Genomic DNA, 18,053 nt, shown 5'->3' on the forward strand with positions numbered 1-18,053 from the left:
ATTTTTATTCATATAATCATTATTTAATATTTATTTTTCAAATAGACTGTAAGTACCAAGATGGCAGGAAATGGATTTGTTTCCTTATCATCTATATGCAGATTTTGCATTTAGCAAGTAGCATGTATCTAATTTTTGCTGTTCTAGGACATGAATTATGGTTAAACCCAGTCATGAAATCCATTGCTTATTTCTGTTACTTCCCTCCATAATACACAAAATTTCTTCCTATGCTTTGGTATAGTCTATTAGTTAGTAAAACTATGTTATAGTATGTCTTGTTTCTGAATACGTGTCCCATGTCATATCAATGTCTTCTGAAATGAGCTACTTCACACTTTTAGATATCAATTATATATAAATCAATTAACAGTCAGATAATTCTCATTTGTATCTCATTACCTATATTTAATTTTACATTATACTTTAAATAAAAAGTAATGTTTGAATACTTTAATGTCTGAGTATTTTCTATTATGGGAAGATACCCCCTTTTTGATTCCTGGGAAGATTAAGTTTATTTGATTGACACCATTGCACCCATATGCAATTGAGGAGTTGATAAAACTAGACATTAGACAGATGCCCAGAAATAAGATAACATGTCATAGTCTTCTGGAAATGTTTAATTCACATAGATTACCTCTTAAAAATGGGAAATTAGGTATTATAATAATATTCTAGAAATAGCAAGCATGATATTTCACTTTTATTGAATCTAGGTTCATTATTTAAAATAGCTAATTGTATTGCATGATGTGGGAAAGAAAGCAAGTTGCTTACAGACTTTACAAAATGCAATTTCTTTTTTTTTTTTTAACATCTTTATTGAAGTATAATTGCTTTACAATGCTGTGCTACCTTCTGCTTTATAACAAAGTGAATCAGTTATACATACACGTATGTTCCCATATCTCTTCCCTCTTGCATCTCCCTCCCTCCCACCCTCCCTATCCCACCCCTCTAGGTGGCCACAAAGCACCAAGCTGATCTCCCTGTGCTATGTGGCTGCCTCCCACCAGCTATCCACTTTACATTTGGTAGTGTATATATGTCCATGACACTCTCTCACCCTGTCACATCTCACCCCTCCCCCTCCCCATATCCTCAAGTCCATTCTCTAGTAGGTCTGCGTCCTCATTCCTGTCCTGCCACCAGGTTCTTCATGACCTTTTTTTTTTTTTTTTCCCTTAGATTCCATATATATGTGTTAGCATACTGTATTTCTTTTTCTCTTTCTGATTTACTTCACTCTGCATGACAGACTCTAACTCCATCCACCTCATTACAAATACTTCCATTTCATTTCTTTTTATGGCTGAGTAATATTCCATTGTATATATGTGCCACATCTTCTTTATCCATTCATCAGGTGATGGACACCTAGGTTGCTTCCATGTCCTGGCTATTGTAAACAGAGCTGCAATGAATATTTTGGTACATGACTCTTTCTGAATTATGGTTTTCTCAGGGTATATGCCCAGTAGTGGGATTGCTGGGTCGTATGGTAGTTCTATTTGTAGTTTTTTAAGGAACCTCCATACTGTTCTCCATAGTGGCTGTATCAATTTACATTCCCACCAACAGTGCAAGAGGGTTCCCTTTTCTCCACACCCTCTCCAGCATTTATTGTTTCTAGATTTTTTGATGATGGCCATTCTGACCGGTGTGAGATGATACCTCATTGTAGTTTTGATTTGCATTTCTCTAATGATTAATGATGTTGAGCATTCTTTCATGTGTCTGTTGGCAATCTGTATATCTTCTTTGGAGAAATGTCTGTTTAGGTCTTCTGCCCATTTTTGGATTGGGTTGTTTGTTTTTTTGTTATTGAGCTGCATGAGCTGCTCGTAAATCTTGGAGATTAATCCTTTGTCAGTTGCTTCATTTGCAAATATTTTCTCCCATTCTGAGGGTTGTCTTTTGGTCTTGTTTATGGTTTCCTTTGCTGTGCAAAAGCTTTTAAGTTTCATTAGATGCCATTTGTTTATTTGCGTTTTTATTTCCATTTCTCTAGGAGCTGGGTCAAAAAGGATCTTGCTGTGATTTATGTCATAGAGTGTTCTACCTATGTTTTCCTCTAAGAGTTTGATAGTGTCTGGCTTTACACTTAGGTCTTTAATCCATTTTGAATTTATTTTTGTGTATGGTGTCAGGGAATGTTGTAATTTCATACTTTTACATGTACTTGTCCAATTTTCCCAGCACCACTTATTGAAGACGCTGTCTTTTCTCCACTGTATATGCTTGCCTCCTTTATCAAAGATAAGGTGACCATATGTGCGTGGGCTTATCTCTGGGCTTTCTATCCTGTTCCATTGATCTATATTTCTGTTTTTGTGCCAATACCAAACTGTCTTGATTACTGTAGCTTTGTAATATAGTCTGAAGTCAGGGAGCCTGATTCCTCCAGCTCCATTTTTCGTTCTCAAGATTGCTTTGGCTATTCGGAGTGTTTTGTGTTTCCATACAAATTGTGAAATTTTTTGTTCTAGTTCTGTGAAAAATGCCAGTGGTAGTTTGATAGGGATTGCATTGAATCTGTAGATTGCTTTGGGTAGCAGAGTCATTTTCACAATGTTGATTCTTCCAATCCAAGAACATGGTATATCTCTCCATCTATTTGTATCATCTTTAATTTCTTTCATCAGTGTCTTATAATTTTCTGCATACAGGTCTTTTGTCTCCTTAGGTAGGTTTATTCCTAGATATTTTATTCTTTTTGTTGCAATGGTAAACGGGAGTGTTTTCTTAATTTCACTTTCAGATTTTTCATCATTAGTGTATAGGAATGCAAGAGATTTCTGTGCATTAATTTTGTATCCTGCTACTTTACCAAATTCATTGATTAGCTCTAGTAGTTTTCTGGTAGCATCTTTAGGATTCTCTATGTATAGTATCATGTCATCTGCAAACAGTGACAGCTTTACTTCTTCTTTTCCGATTTGGATTCCTTTTATTTCTTTTTCTTCTCTGATTGCTGTGGCTAACACTTCCAAAACTATGTTGAATAATAGTGGTGAGAGTGGGCAACCTTGTCTTGTTCCTGATCTTAGTGGAAATGGTTTCAGTTTTTCACCATTGAGGACAATATTGGCTGTGGGTTTGTCATATATGGCCTTTATTCTGTTGAGGAAAGTTCCCTCTATGCCTACTTTCTGCAGGGCTTTTATCATAAATGGGTGTTGAATTTTGTCGAAAGCTTTCTCTGCATCTATTGAGATGATCATATGGTTTTTCTCCTTCAATTTGTTAATATGGTGTATCACGTTGATTGATTTGCGTATATTGAAGAATCCTTGCATTCCTGGGATAAACCCCACTTGATCATGGTGTATGATCCTTTTAATGTGCTGTTGGATTCTGTTTGCTAGTATTTTGTTGAGGATATTTGCATCTATGTTCATCAGTGATATTGGCCTGTAGTTTTCTTTCTTTGTGACATCTTTGTCTGGTTTTGGTATCAGGGTGATGGTGGCCTCGTAGAATGAGTTTGGGAGTGTTCTGCAATTTCTTCTATCCTTTTATTAAGTGAGGCAAAACTTCCAGATGTCACTCCTTTAAAATATGTTATTCAGAAAATTAGAACAGTTCTTTAATATTTTTCAAAATCATGAAAGAAGGAAAGAGTCACTTGTCATCTTCATCAGAAAGCAGTCTTGATTGAGGGTGAAGGAATATAATTAGCAATTTTATTCATCAGTATTTCCTTCCTCTTTAAAAAAAAGGTTGCCTTTAATTTTGCAATATGTATGGTTTTTAGTAAAGACACCCTCAGTCATGGGTGGATGGTTTTTTGAATTTCTTTAAGTACTAGCAATGTCTGTATTATGGTGCACAACATGAAATAAGAGAATTCAATGGTATAGATGAACTTATTTGTAAAGCAGAAATAGAGACACAGACATAGAGAACAAACGTATGGATAACAAGGGGAGTGGGGGAGTGGAATGAACTGGGAGATTGGGATTGACATATATACACTACTATGTATAAAATAGATAACTAGTGAGAACTGACTGTATAGCACAGGGAACTCCACTCAGTGCTCTGTGGTGACCTAAATGGGAAGGAAATCCAAAAAAGAAGGGGTATATGTATACATATAGGTGATTCACTTTGCTGTACAGCAGAAACTGACACAACATTGTAAAGCAAATATACTCCAAAGAAAAAAAATGTCAACATTATTACCCACCTCTCACCTAATAACCTCATTATTACCCACCAAGTCATGGAGCACTGTTTATGGATTTATGTGAAATATCTATCAAGGAAAAGTTGTCCAGGAGAAAAAAATTGGGCAGCAGTGTTGAGAGAAACTATCAAAATAATATGTAAATAAGTTTTGTTGACCTGAAACCAATAGACTGTCAGATATTTCTCCAGCAAAGATGGATTTATTAGAGATCAGCAGAAACTAGCAGTTAGGGGTCTGCAACCAAGGTGAGCCACCTGCAAATCCCTGCTCAGCAAGAGAAGGAGAAAGCTTTTATAGAGGAAAAGGAAGTGGGGAACCCTATAGTAAACCAAGAGTCTATGGCTGTTCTCTGGCTAAGTCCTTGCCAGGAAAGAAAAGGAGTCTTCGTGTTGTTGGGCTCTGCTATAAATGCAGGGAATAAGAGCACCCCCTTCTGTTCTCCCAACTTCATTTAATTAAAGTTTCTGTTTATTAAGTTGTACAGTTTAAACAGAAGAGCAGAAGTTATAATCAAAACAGGGCACAAAGTCTTATTTATCCTTGCTGTTGTAACCTCTTTCATCTCCAATTATCTCTCTCTTCCCTGGTATATTTACTTGATAATGGAAAGCTGTGATGTTAGATCCCTCTTTTCTTGAGACATGGAATAACACTGTATAGGTCTTACTAGTTTAAGACTGCCACAACAAATCCCCCTGGGGAGAAGATACTATGCTCAATTCAGAAAGTTAGCAGAATGTGAAATCACTTCTGATTACTCTTCTTTTAGTTCATCCTGGTTCAATTAGCATAGGATATTGTATTTGGGAATTACCTGTTATCCAGTTCTTCCTGGTATGTTTATAATGGCAAACGAACTATATGCTAAGCATTTTCTGTAATGTGCATATAAAGCTATTTATTATGTGATGCACAAAAATTGTGTTGGTATATTAGTGAAAAAGGGATGACCTGTATTTGTTTACTTTACAATCATACTTTCATTTTTTGCTGTGTCATCAGTTTATCCATGCCAGAAAAAAAAGTAAGAATACAAATTATTTGTATTGAAAATTCAGGTGTGATTCCTAATATTAGACAAATTTACTAGGCTTAAAGAAGAAAAACAGATTAAAATTATCCATTTTTAGATTATTTTTGCTGTACAGAGAATTTATTAATAAAAGAAAGGAAAATAATTGGAGACTTTGTTCTTGCAACTGATTTCTTTTTGTTGTTGTTGTTATTGAAGTATAGTTGATGTACAATGTTGTGTTAGTTTCAGGTGTATAGCAGTGATTCAGTTATACATATATATATCTATACTTTTTCAGATTCTTTTCCCTTATAGGTTATTATAAAATATTTAGTATAGTTCCCTGTGCTATACAAAAGTTCCTTGTTGGTTATATATTTTATTATATGTATAGTAGTGTGCATATGTTAAACCCAAACTCCTAATTTATTCCTCCCCTCCTTTCCCCTTTGGTAACCATAAGTTTGTTGTCTATGTCTGTGGGTCTATTTCTGTTTTGTAAATAAGTTCATTTGTGTTTTTTTTTGGATTCCACATAAAATCAATATCATATGATATTTGTCTTTCTCTGTCTGGCTTACTTCACTTAGTATGATAATCTCTAGGTCCATCCATGTTGTTGCAAATGACATTATTTAATTATTTTTTTATGGCTAATAGTCCATTGTATATATGTATATAACACATCTTCTTTATCCATTCATTTGTCGATAGACATTTAGTTGCTTCCATGTTTTGGCTATTTTAAATAGTGTTGCTATGAACATTGGGGTGCATGTATCTTGTCGAATTAGAGGTTTCTCTGGATATATGCCTAGGCGTGGAATAGTGGGATCACTGGATCATATGGTAACTATATTTTTGTTTTTTTAAGGAAACTCCATACTCTTTTCCATAGTGCTATACCAATTTACATTCCCATCAACAGTGTAAGAGGGTTCCTTTTTCTCCACACCCTCTCTGGCATTTATTATTTGGAGATTTTTTGATTATGGCCATTCTGACTTGTATGAGGTGATACCTCATTGTAGTATTGATTTGCATTTCTCTAATTAGTGATGTTGAGCATTTTTCCATGTGCCTGTTGGCCATCTATATGTCTTCTTTGGAGAAATGTCTATTTAGATCTTCTGCCCATTCTTAGATTAGGCGTTTTTTTTTTTTTTTTTTTTTTTTTTTTTTGATATTTAGCTGTATGAGCTGTTTGTATGTTTTGGAAATTAATCCTTTGTGGGTCGCACAATTTGCAAATATTTTCTCCCATTCTGTAAATTGTCTTTTCATTTTGTTTATGGTTTCCTTTGCTGTACAGAAGCTTTTAAGTTTAATTAGGTCCCATTTGTTTATTTTTGTTTTTATTTCCATTACTCTAGGAGACAGATCCAAAAAGATATTACTTCCATTTATGTCAGAGTGTTCTGCCTATGTTATCTTCTAGGAGTTTTATGTTATCCAGTCTTATATTTAGGTCCCAGAAATAAACCCACACACCTACGGTCAATTCATCTATGACAAGGGAGGCAAGAATATGCAATGGAGAAAAGACAGTCTCTTCAATAAGTGGTGCTGGGAATACTGGACAGGTACATGTAAAAGAATAGATTTAGAACATTCTCTAAAATCATATACAAAAATAAACTCAAAATGAATTGAAGATCTTATTGCAACTGATTTCTAAATGGGCTCTGAAATTTCTAATAATTTCCATTTTCGTGATTGTTGAAAAAAAGCCAAGTTACATCAATTTCTTGCTTTTGCTGGTGGCATGTGAAGCATCAAAATTGCCTCTATTAGGAAAACAATTATTTTGTTCTCCAGAGATTAGAATGTTGAAATCTCAAAGGGTAAGTCTAACACTTTGAATATATTCATGGTTAAGTAATACTGAAAGCTAACACAGGGTTAATGCATTATGGCAATTAAAATATCTAATGTATTTTTTAATGTATTTTTTAATATTATAAATAAGACATATCATTTTATGTATGCATTTAGCACTTCCCAAATGAAGAATAAGAAGGTATTACTGGGGAGAAGACACAAAATTATTTGACTGTCTCCAATAGTTTACAACTTATACTATAGTTGACATAAAGAAAAATAATTACATGAGTTCTCCAGACGTTTTAGATACTGGTCTGAATTATTTTCACTTTTTAAGTATATATATCTCTTTCCTTCTTTCTTTTTTTCTTTCCTCTCCTTCTCCCTTCTTCTCCTCTTTCTACAGGCAGATGAGAAATTAAAGGAGAGAAATGTAGCAACTGGTGTAAAGATATATGTATGATCAATATTGAAAAAATAATTTGTATTACACTAGATCAAAATATATCTAGCTCAACTACTGAAGATAAAGGAGACTTAGGGCTAACCTAGAAAATAAATTGCATTGTGGTGAGAAATGAAAATTTCTTCCATTGAGAGCACAGGTCACTGTCAATATGTTAAAAAGGATAATCATTTTCACTGTATCATTTCACTGAGTAAATCAAATTGCTGGGAAGGAATAAAACTACTTTTCCTTAAAGTGTCACCTTTATTTCCTTGAGTACAAATTCTATTTTCTCTCCTGGAGGGTTTTGATAGTTAAAATAGATGTTTCCTTTCTTTGACTCTCTGAGAGAAGTTTCCTGGTTAACATTTCCCTCAGTTTTAAGTAAAACAGAGATTGAAATGTGAGATTTTTGGTTCTGTTGTTCCAATATGCATCCAAGCAACCTCTCAGGACCTTAGGTTAAAAAATTGAAATATTGGAATCAGAAAATTATGAGCTGAATACCGATCTTCAGTTTTAATGTTTCAAACTCAAAGCCAAGCATATCAACTTCTAATTTTGCCTTACAAAGTCATCTTAACTATTTTAGATATTCGAATTTATTTTCGTAACCTATAAAATGGAGATAATAGTATCTTGTCTCTGTCTTCTTTTTTAGGTTAGCATGGAATTGCTAGGTGGTTAATGGATAGAGTGATTAGAATTTCCATGTAGTTGAGAAATTAGTGACTTAGTTTTATTTTGCTTGATTTGGCTTGGTTTGATATGGGGGGAGCATGGTCATTATTTAAAGTTCTTTTATAAGTTAATTATAATACTCGATAACACTAAAAGTTGAAGATATACTTGTGGAATGAAAGAAGAAAAATTTTAAATAATATATTTTCCACATTACAACAAGTCTTAGTTTAGCTCTAACGTTTACCAAATTTTTCTACGTTTATCAACTGAACTCAAGCATTCTACACTCATTTAGGACTACTGTATTGTATGACAGGCAAAGTGCTAAAGACAGAAAGAAAAATATTACTTGTCATTAGTCCTAGAAGCATAGGAGAGAGAGAGGGACAGAAATACAAATCAATGATTATGAATAGTATGACAGTTGCTTGATAGAAATATTTGATAAATGCTAAGAAAAATACTAAGGAAGAGAAATGAAACTAGAAGGATCTCCTAAGTGGCCAGGGAAAGATTAAATTTGGCCTGAAGAAATGACAAGTGTAAGTACACAAGGTCATGGGCCAACATTATGCCTCTGGAATTTACAGGTATTTCCTTATGACTAGAAGGCCTGAGTGGGACTGGTGAAAGTTGTGACTAGAAGTGAGGACAGGAACTAGACTATGAAGGACCAAGTGTGCCTGGTAGTAGGTGTTTTGTTCTAAATACACTAGGAAGATCATCAGTAGTGAAGTTTGCACTGGGACATTTTGATAAGGTTTTTATTTTGTTTTGCTTTTGTTTTTCCCCAGGGGAAAAATATTTTGTTATTAAGAGTATTTAAGAATGTATTTTAGGATAGAGACTAGAACCATGAAGTTATATAAATTTTAAACAGACCAATTATAGAAAAAATGTAAAAAGTTATTGAAAAGCCCCATTCTATCTCCTATCTTGATAAATTCACCAACCTAGTTGATTTCATAGAGGAATACTAACAAACACTCAAAATCACACAATTTCAATACCACCTGAAACACACCAATAAAGAGAACCAAGAAAAAGTTCAAAATTCATTTTTTAAATCAAGGCAGGTCTATGCCTAAAAAATTACAAAACTAGTATTAAAAAAAAAAAAAAAACCTAGAACTCAATACACTATATATATTTTGCCAAAGTCTAAACAAATAGAAAAGGAAATCTTGTAGCATAGCAATATCATGACTTACGTGGTTCATTCTAGATTTGTAACTATAGTTGAATATTAGGAACTCTATAAATATAAATCATAATGTTGGTAAGTCAAAGAAGACAAAAAGGATTATGTCCATAATTGCAGGTAAGACATTTCATAAAATTTGATAGTCATTATTGCTAAAAACTCACACTCACAAGTGAAACAAAATAAAACAAACACAAAGACAAAAATGACAACTACCAAAATTACTAGCAAAAAAATAAACAGATGAATAGATGGAAACTGCTTTATCATGATGATTGTGCAGGTTTGTATAAATAAAAAGCCATCATCTTGCTTAATAGTGAAATTTTAGAAGGACTTCCATTAAGTCAGGATACCACTATTACATTATTATTTCATATTTTTCTGACTGATGCAATTAGCAGAGCAGAAGGCAAATCATCAACACTCGTTAGGATGAGAATAAATAAATTAACTGTGAAACATCCATACAAAGGACTGTCACTCAGCTTTGGAGTAATGAGATAGGAGAAGTGAGCTAGGCTGTACTGCTGGTGGATCTGTACTGTAAGTGAAAATAGCAAGATGTAGAAGAATATGCATAATAAGCTTCCATTTCTATAAAAAAAGATATGTGTATATGTATATATGTTTATACATGCATGGGCAATTTCTGGGGTGATACACACACACACACACACACACTGACAGGCTACTACTCATTCTCTTTGTCTTTGGTGATGGGACTGGAACTATAGAATGGGAACAGAGCTCACTTTCTGTTATACAACGTGCATCCTTATTTGTATTAGTCGTAGCTTGTATAATTTATCCTTTTTAAGGAGATTAATTAAAAATGTATAAAAAATAAATTTCTTAAATAATTTTGACTTCACAATTTGTTTTACACAAAAAATTTCACATCTTTACACCAGTCATACCACAAACTTCCTGTTTCCATATTCATTCTCTTTCATAACCATGCTTTTAGTAACATTTTTAAGTTGTTATTTCAGAGTCCATTTTTTTCTTTACTATTCTTATTTATTGTAGTTTAAACTTGGGGCTACATCTCTTATTTCCTGTTTCCTTGGAAAGACATTGAGTCAAAAGACTAATATTTTATCCAAAAAAAATTTACTCATGAGGAATTCAAAGTGAAGGCAAATGATTTGTTTTTTTTAACATCTTTATTGGAGTAAGATTGCTTTACAATGTTGTGTTAGTTTCTGCTGTATAACAAAGTGAATCAGCTATATGTATACATATATCCCCATAGCCCCTCCTTCTTGTGTCCTCCCACTCTCCCTAACCCACCCCTCTAGGTGGTCACAAAGCACCAAGCTGATATCCCTGTGCTATGCAGCTGTTTCCCACTAGCTATCTATTTTACATTTGGTAGTGTATATATGTCAATGCTACTCTCTCACTTCGTCCCAGTTACCCTTCCCCCTCCCCGTGTCCTCAAGTCCATTCTTTACCCAATTGAATTTTAAAATTTAACTTAGACATGGCCAGGAATAGTGGTATTGAGGTCTATTGTTTACAAATTAAGAGATGTAGATCATGGCTTATAAATTTGTACAAGTATGGCCTTTAATGGTATCTAATAAAATATCTTATTCCTGTTTCTACATTTAGCCTAGGGCAAACTCTGATCTCATTATATAAGATACACAAGCTGAAAGCAAAGTAGATCCATGGACTTTTAATTTAAGACTTCTGAATTGGGGGCTGTTTTTGAATGGCTCAAGGAAGAACTTTGTTTCTGATGAGATCAAGAGGCAGAGATAGTAACATAACAATGAGATATTTAGAGCTAAAATAAATAATTGAACATTGGTCATTGAAATTAACATGGGCTCTTCTCCAGATCGTAGGATGAAAAGAAATAGATTCCATTCAACAACCATCTAGGTGGCTCAAACCTAAAACGGGTTTTTAAGCATAAGTAATCCAGATTGGTTTAACTGCATGGAGGAATGTTCAACTTTTTACTTCGACAATCTTTTTAACATGGTTTCATATAGCATTTTTTATTTACTTGATACTGATGCAGTAACAGTGGTAGTAATAGCTCTAGGACAATTTATTCTAAAATCATCAGCATAGACAAATGAGGTTTTCATCTGGAATATAGAAAAGCTGAGGTTAAGCAAAGGGAGATTTTAGTACTGGTCTGATTATCTGAGATTAAGATGCATCACAGTGATAGAAAGCTTTATAATTAAGCTGCTGTTTTTTTTCTTCAATTGACTTTGATTTTCAAGTTTACTAATATGCATGCCAATGACATTAAATAGAAAACCTAGGTTCAAATAATTTTCAGTAAATGGGAAGTGTTCTGACCATAATGATAATTGGTATCTTGGGCTCTAAAACAAGTTATTTCTTCATTGACTTTGGCTTCTCTAACCTCTCATTGATTCGTACAGTTATTTTTGTTTGTCTAGGATGTAGATTCAGTCGTTTAAGTAAGATGCAGGTCTGGAAGGTTTTATTGTGGTTGGCGTATTACTTATTTTTTTAATAGTGACATAGCTGAATATACCTAGCTGATAACCTAATATTATTATTAATTTTCATTTGCCTGTGCTACTAGGAACCTCTCAAATATTGTAATTTTCATAAAATAATTATAGAATGTTAGTTACACAAATCTCTTTGCAAAGATGAATATTTACACATTTGACTATTTCTTCAGTAATCTTTTTTCAGCAACTGATTTTTGATATTAAAAGAATATCAAATAATATCACCCATAGATATCTGCTTATATGATCATTTTTGACTATTGCTCCAATGTCATTGTTCTCCTTTGTATGACTGATGTAAAATGAATTTTTTTCTCTGAAGTCTAAAGTCTTACCAACTTACTTTTTCTGTGACATTCTAATAGTACATGGCACATTAGCTACCCTATTTAGAAGCCTGTGTATTAAAGAAGAGAAGTAGAATAGTTGATAATAAAAATAAAATAAAAACCATTCCATCTACATGAGTCTATACAAATAAGAATGAAGTGGAATGAGGCATAATTATCCTTTTAATTTAATAAATATAAAATATTGGTCTAATTTATTTAGGACAAATATATCTATTCATTCATTGTTTGTACACATAGCTATGAGTGTAAATCTAGCTTTCAACACCTGAAGTTTATGAAGATTAAGTTCCACAATGGGAAATATAAGGATAAGTAGAGGACTTCAAATTCTCAAATATTCCTGGACCAGGGAGTTGTAAGCATTATTTCCTTAGAGTTCTTTAGCAATATTTACATGAGTGTTTACAATTAAAAGCTGAGAAATAGGTTAAACATCATGTTACAAAAAAAAGTAGAGTACTTGCTTCTTTATGAATTCACCAAGGAAATAGTCTAATGCTTCACAATTGTTATGTGTGGCTTGTTAGAAACATAGATGCTAGAAATCAGATTCATTACATATCACATATGGTTTAGGAATCTGCATTTGAACTAGTACCTCATTTGAGTTAGATGATGATGTTAGAGAAACAATAGCCTAGGGATTTTTCTCAAATTTACTACATTCAGTAACTGAATTTTTACATCGCCCAAAGAAAGAGAGGCACACGAGACTTATGAAACAAATTCACAACAAGCAAACTCATAAAATATAAGGATTATTAATTAATAACAAAAAACAACTTCCAAACGGTCTGGACTGGTTTGTCTTTACAGGATTTTCTCCATAGGAAGCCAAATTATTTCATGTAAAGGTATTTCTAGGAGCTCGGAATTTTCAAAGGGAGAAGAGGTTTATCTCATTAGATAGATTTAAGAAATTGTGGTGGATGATTCACCCATCTCCACAGGAACAGCAGGGTTTTTCAAACTGTGCAAAATTTGCATATGAATCCCAGGATATCTTGATAAAATACAGATCCTGATTCTGTAGGATAAGGCCTGAAAGTCTGAATTCCTAACAAGCTCCCAAGTCATGCAGGTACTGAAGGTGCTGGTCTAAGAACCACACTTTAAGAAGCAAAGCACTAGTAGGATTCTAGAAAATCAAATATTCTAGTCAGCTGGTGAATATATTTCCTCTAAGCTATCATTTTTTCACTCAATGAAATTTTTCCAGGCAGAATCACACTGTAATTAAACATGTAAAATTTTTTTCCTTCTTCTAAATTTACTATATATACATCTTGTCTGGAGTGCACATGAACTAAACTCTTACATAGAAAGTTTAACTCTTGAACTGTGTTGCCAAATGAGTGGAGCATGAATATTTTCAACTTAGCCAAATAAAATTAATTAACTTTCTAAAGTTGTGTTAATATTATGTCCTATGAGTAAAGTATACATGCTAAACTGTATTTTACTGTAGTTTATATTAGCATTTCCACTTTATTAGCAAGGCTGAGAATTTCTCATGAGTTTCTTGGCCTTTTTCCATTTTTTTTTACTCTGTTATGCAATAATTTATTTTGCTCATTTTACAATTAACTTGCCATTTTCTTATTAATTTGCAGGGTTTTTAATATATTCTGGAACTAATAATTTGTCAGTCACATGAGTGGCATATTTCCAGTTTGTTTTGTACTTTTCCTCTCTTTATGGTCACCTCTGAAGAGTAAATATTATTACTTTCAATGTTGTAAATGCCTATCTATCTATCTAACTTCTATCTCTTTTTAATACTTCTTACTTTTTGTCATTTGCTTAAGAACTTCTCTATGCAAAATTAATAAAAATATTTTCCTATATTATAATTTTAAAACCTCTAAGGTTTTGTCTTTCACATATAAATCTTTGTTCTTCCCAGAATTGACTTTTTGTCTGAAGCAAGGGATTCAATTTCTTATTCTTTCATATGAATAATCACAATTTGACAAATCATCTCCTCACTACTCTGCAATGTCAATTCTGTTATGGATCAAGTTTTCCATATGAGTGGGTCTGTTTACCAGTTCTCTATCAGTTTCATTGAAAAATTTATCAATCCCACAGAGTTTCCATTAGTGCAATTGATATGAGTTAGGACAATTTTCCTCACATATTCTATTTCTCCAGGGATATCTCTGATATTCTTTACTCTTTTAAAGGAAGTTGATGTATTTCAAATCAGCCATTCCAAAAATATATAAGACCCCAGTGCAATTTTGAGTAAACAGGGAAAGACGAACATCTCCATAATCCTGAGTCTTCATAAAAACTGTAATTTTTCACCAATTGTAAGGATTTCATTTATAGTTCTGTGACCAATAGGAAACTATGGATGTGATTGTGTGTGACTTCCAAGGCTAGGATATAAAAGACATTGCAGACTCTGATTTGGTCTCTGGATTTCTTATCATGGGAGTAGCCAGCTGGCATGCCATGAGGATCCTCAAGCAGCACAGGGGAGTGACCCACTGGAAAGAAACAAACTTGTTAACAGTGTGAAAAAACAACTTGGGAATAAATATTTTGTAAGACTGTAGCCCCAGCCAATCTGACTGCAACGTTATAAGAGACTCTGAGCCATAGCTGCCCAAATGAACCACCCCTGAATTCCTGACTCACAAAAACTGTGAGATAGTAAATCATTATTGTTGTTTTAGCTTGGTAAATTTTTCAGTGATTAGTTAGGCAGCAAACAATAAGTGATACAGTAATATATTAATAGTAATATAATTGATTATATTATAGTTATTATGTTATATGGTCAATATTTGTGTTGATTTAGTCACATGTTTACCATTGTGTACAGCCCTTTGCCTTACTTCTCAGTCTTTCCTTTTTTTTTTTTTTTTTCACACACACTGTATTTTATTTTTACAAGAGATAAATAGACTGACACCAAGCATTGTACATGGATGACCACAACAAAAGCAACAATGATTGCAATTACCAAACATGGAACACACTCATACTATGTCATAATATTGACATTCAGTCCAGTAATCCTCCACTGCAACAGCTCCTTTACTTTGCAGTGAAAATTGATTTGTATATTCTTTGCCTCTGAGTTCTTGTGGGATTTTTTCTTTTTTTAAATTCAACCAGAAAGTCACAAAAATTATACTCATCCTCATCAGTTCACTCAGTCCCATGTAATTAATTTTTTTTTTTTTCATCTTGATCTTTTGTTAGCACTTTTATGAATTCATCAGTTTTTCATTAGTGTTCTGAAAATGCTTATTCATTCAGTTCAGCAGTACAGTCAGGTACCAGAAACCTGTACTTGTCAGAGTCTTTTCCATGAATTTCCTGAAGATGAAACCCTTTTATAGGAACATATTTACAAAAGCATCAGAGTACACCCAGAACTGTCTGTAAATGACAAAAGACTTAAAAATGACCACGGTTAAAGATTGGATGAAAGTTCATAATAATGCAGTTGACAAGAAAATTAGTTATTTCTGAGATATACATTTTAAAGTAATAACTAGGATTATGACTTATAACATTATACCAGAACATATAAGATTTTTAGAAATTTCATGTAATGTCTGAAACATTTATATTAACACATTTCCATACAAATAACCCAATGAAAATTTAGTATTAGTTGTTTTGTTTGTTTGTTTATACTGCAGGTTCTTATTAGTCATCAATTTTATACACATCAGTGTATACATGTCAATCTCAATCGCCCAATTCAGCACACCACTATCCCCACCCCACCGCAGTTTTCCCCCCTTGGTGTCCATATGTCTGTTCTCTACATCTGTGTCTCAACTTCTGCCCTGCAAACCGGCTCATCTGTACCATTTTTCTAGGTTCCACATACATGCGTTAATATACGATATTTGTTTTTCTCTTTCTGACTTACTTCACTCTGTATGACAGTCTCTAGATTCATCCACGTCTCAACAAATGACTCAATTTCGTTCCTTTTTATGGCTGAGTAATATTCCATTGTATATATGTACCACAACTTCTTTATCCATTCGTCTGTTGATGGGCATTTAGGTTGCTTCCATGACCTGGCTATTGTAAATAGTGCTGCAATGAACATTCGGGTGCATGTGTCTTTTTGAATTACAGTTTTCTCTGGGTATATGCCCAGTAGTGGGATTGCTGGGTCATATGGTAATTCTATTTTTAGTTTTTTAAGGAACCTCCATATTGTTCTCCATAGTGGCTGTATCAATTTACATTCCCACCAACAGTGCAAGAGGGTTCCCTTTTCTCCACACCCTCTCCAGCATTTGTTGTTTGTAGATTTTCTGATGATGCCTATTCTAATTGGTGTGAGGTGATACCTCATTGTAGTTTTGATTTGCATTTCTCTAATAATTAGTGATGTTGAGCATCTTTTCATGTGCTTCTTGGCCGTCTGTATGTCTTCTTTGGAGAAATGTCATTTAGGTCTTCTGCCCATTTTTGGATTGGGGTGTTTGTTTCTTTAATATTGAGCTGAATGAGCTGTTTATGTATTTTGGAGATTAATCCTTTGTCCGTTGATTCGTTTGCAAATATTTTCTCCCATTCTGAGGGTTGTCTTTTCGTCTTGTTTATGGTTTCCTTTGCTGTGCAAAAGCTTTGAAGTTTCATTAGGTCCCATATGTTTATTTTTGTTTTTATTTCCATTACTCTAGGAGGTGGATCAAAAAAGATCTTGCTGTGATTTATGTCAAAGAGTGTTCTTCCTATGTTTTCCTCTAAGAGTTTTATAGTGTCCAGTCTTACATTTAGGTCTCTAATCCATTTTGAGTTTATTTTTGTGTATGGTGTTAGGGAGTATTCTAATTTCATTCTTTTACATGTAGCTGTCCAGTTTTCCCAGCACCACTTATTGAAGAGACTGTCTTTTCTCCATCGTATATCTTTGCCTCCTTTGTCATAGATTAGTTGACCATAGGTGCGTGGGTTTATCTCTGGGCTTTCTATCTTGTTCCATTGATCTATGTTTCTGTTTTTGTGCCAGTACCAAACTGTCTTGATTACTGTAGCTTTGTAGTATAGTCTGAAGTCAGGGAGTCTGATTCCTCCAGCTCCGTTTTTTTCCCTCAAGACTGCTTTGGCTATTCGGGGTCTTTTGTGTCTCCATACAAATTTTAAGATGATTTTTTCTAGCTCCGTAAAAAATGCCATTGGTAATTTGATAGGGATTGCATTGAATCTGTAGATTGCTTTGGATAGTATAGTCATTTTCACAATGTTGATTCTTCCAATCCAAGAACATGGTATATCTCTCCATCTGTTGGTATCATCTTTAATTTCTTTCATCAGTGTCTTATAGTTTTCTGCATACAGGTCTTTTGTCTCCTTAGGTAGGTTTATTCCTAGGTATTTTATTCTTTTTGTTGCAATGGTAAATGGGAGTGTTTCCATAATTTCTCTTTCAGATTTTTCATCATTAGTGTATAGGAATGCAAGAGATTTCTGTGCATTAATTTTGTATCCTGCAACTTTACCATATTCATTAATTAGCTCTAGCAGTTTTCTGGTGGCAGTTTTAGGATTCTCTATGTATAGTATCATGTCATCTGCAAACAGTGACAGTTTTACTTCTTCTTTTCCAATTTGTATGCCTTTTTATTTCTTTTTCTTCTCTGATTGCCGTGGCTAGGACTTCCAGAACTATGTTGAATAATAGTGGTGAGAGTGGACATCCTTGTCTCGTTCCTGATCTTAGAGGAAATGCTTTCAGTTTTTCACCGTTGAGAATGATGTTTGCTGTGGCTTTGTCATATATGGCCTTTATTATGTTGAGGTAGGTTCCCTCTATGCCCACTTTCT

The sequence above is a fragment of the Eubalaena glacialis genome, chromosome 10, assembly GCF_028564815.1.
Source record: "Eubalaena glacialis isolate mEubGla1 chromosome 10, mEubGla1.1.hap2.+ XY, whole genome shotgun sequence".
Classification (NCBI taxonomy): Eukaryota; Metazoa; Chordata; class Mammalia; order Artiodactyla; family Balaenidae; genus Eubalaena; species Eubalaena glacialis.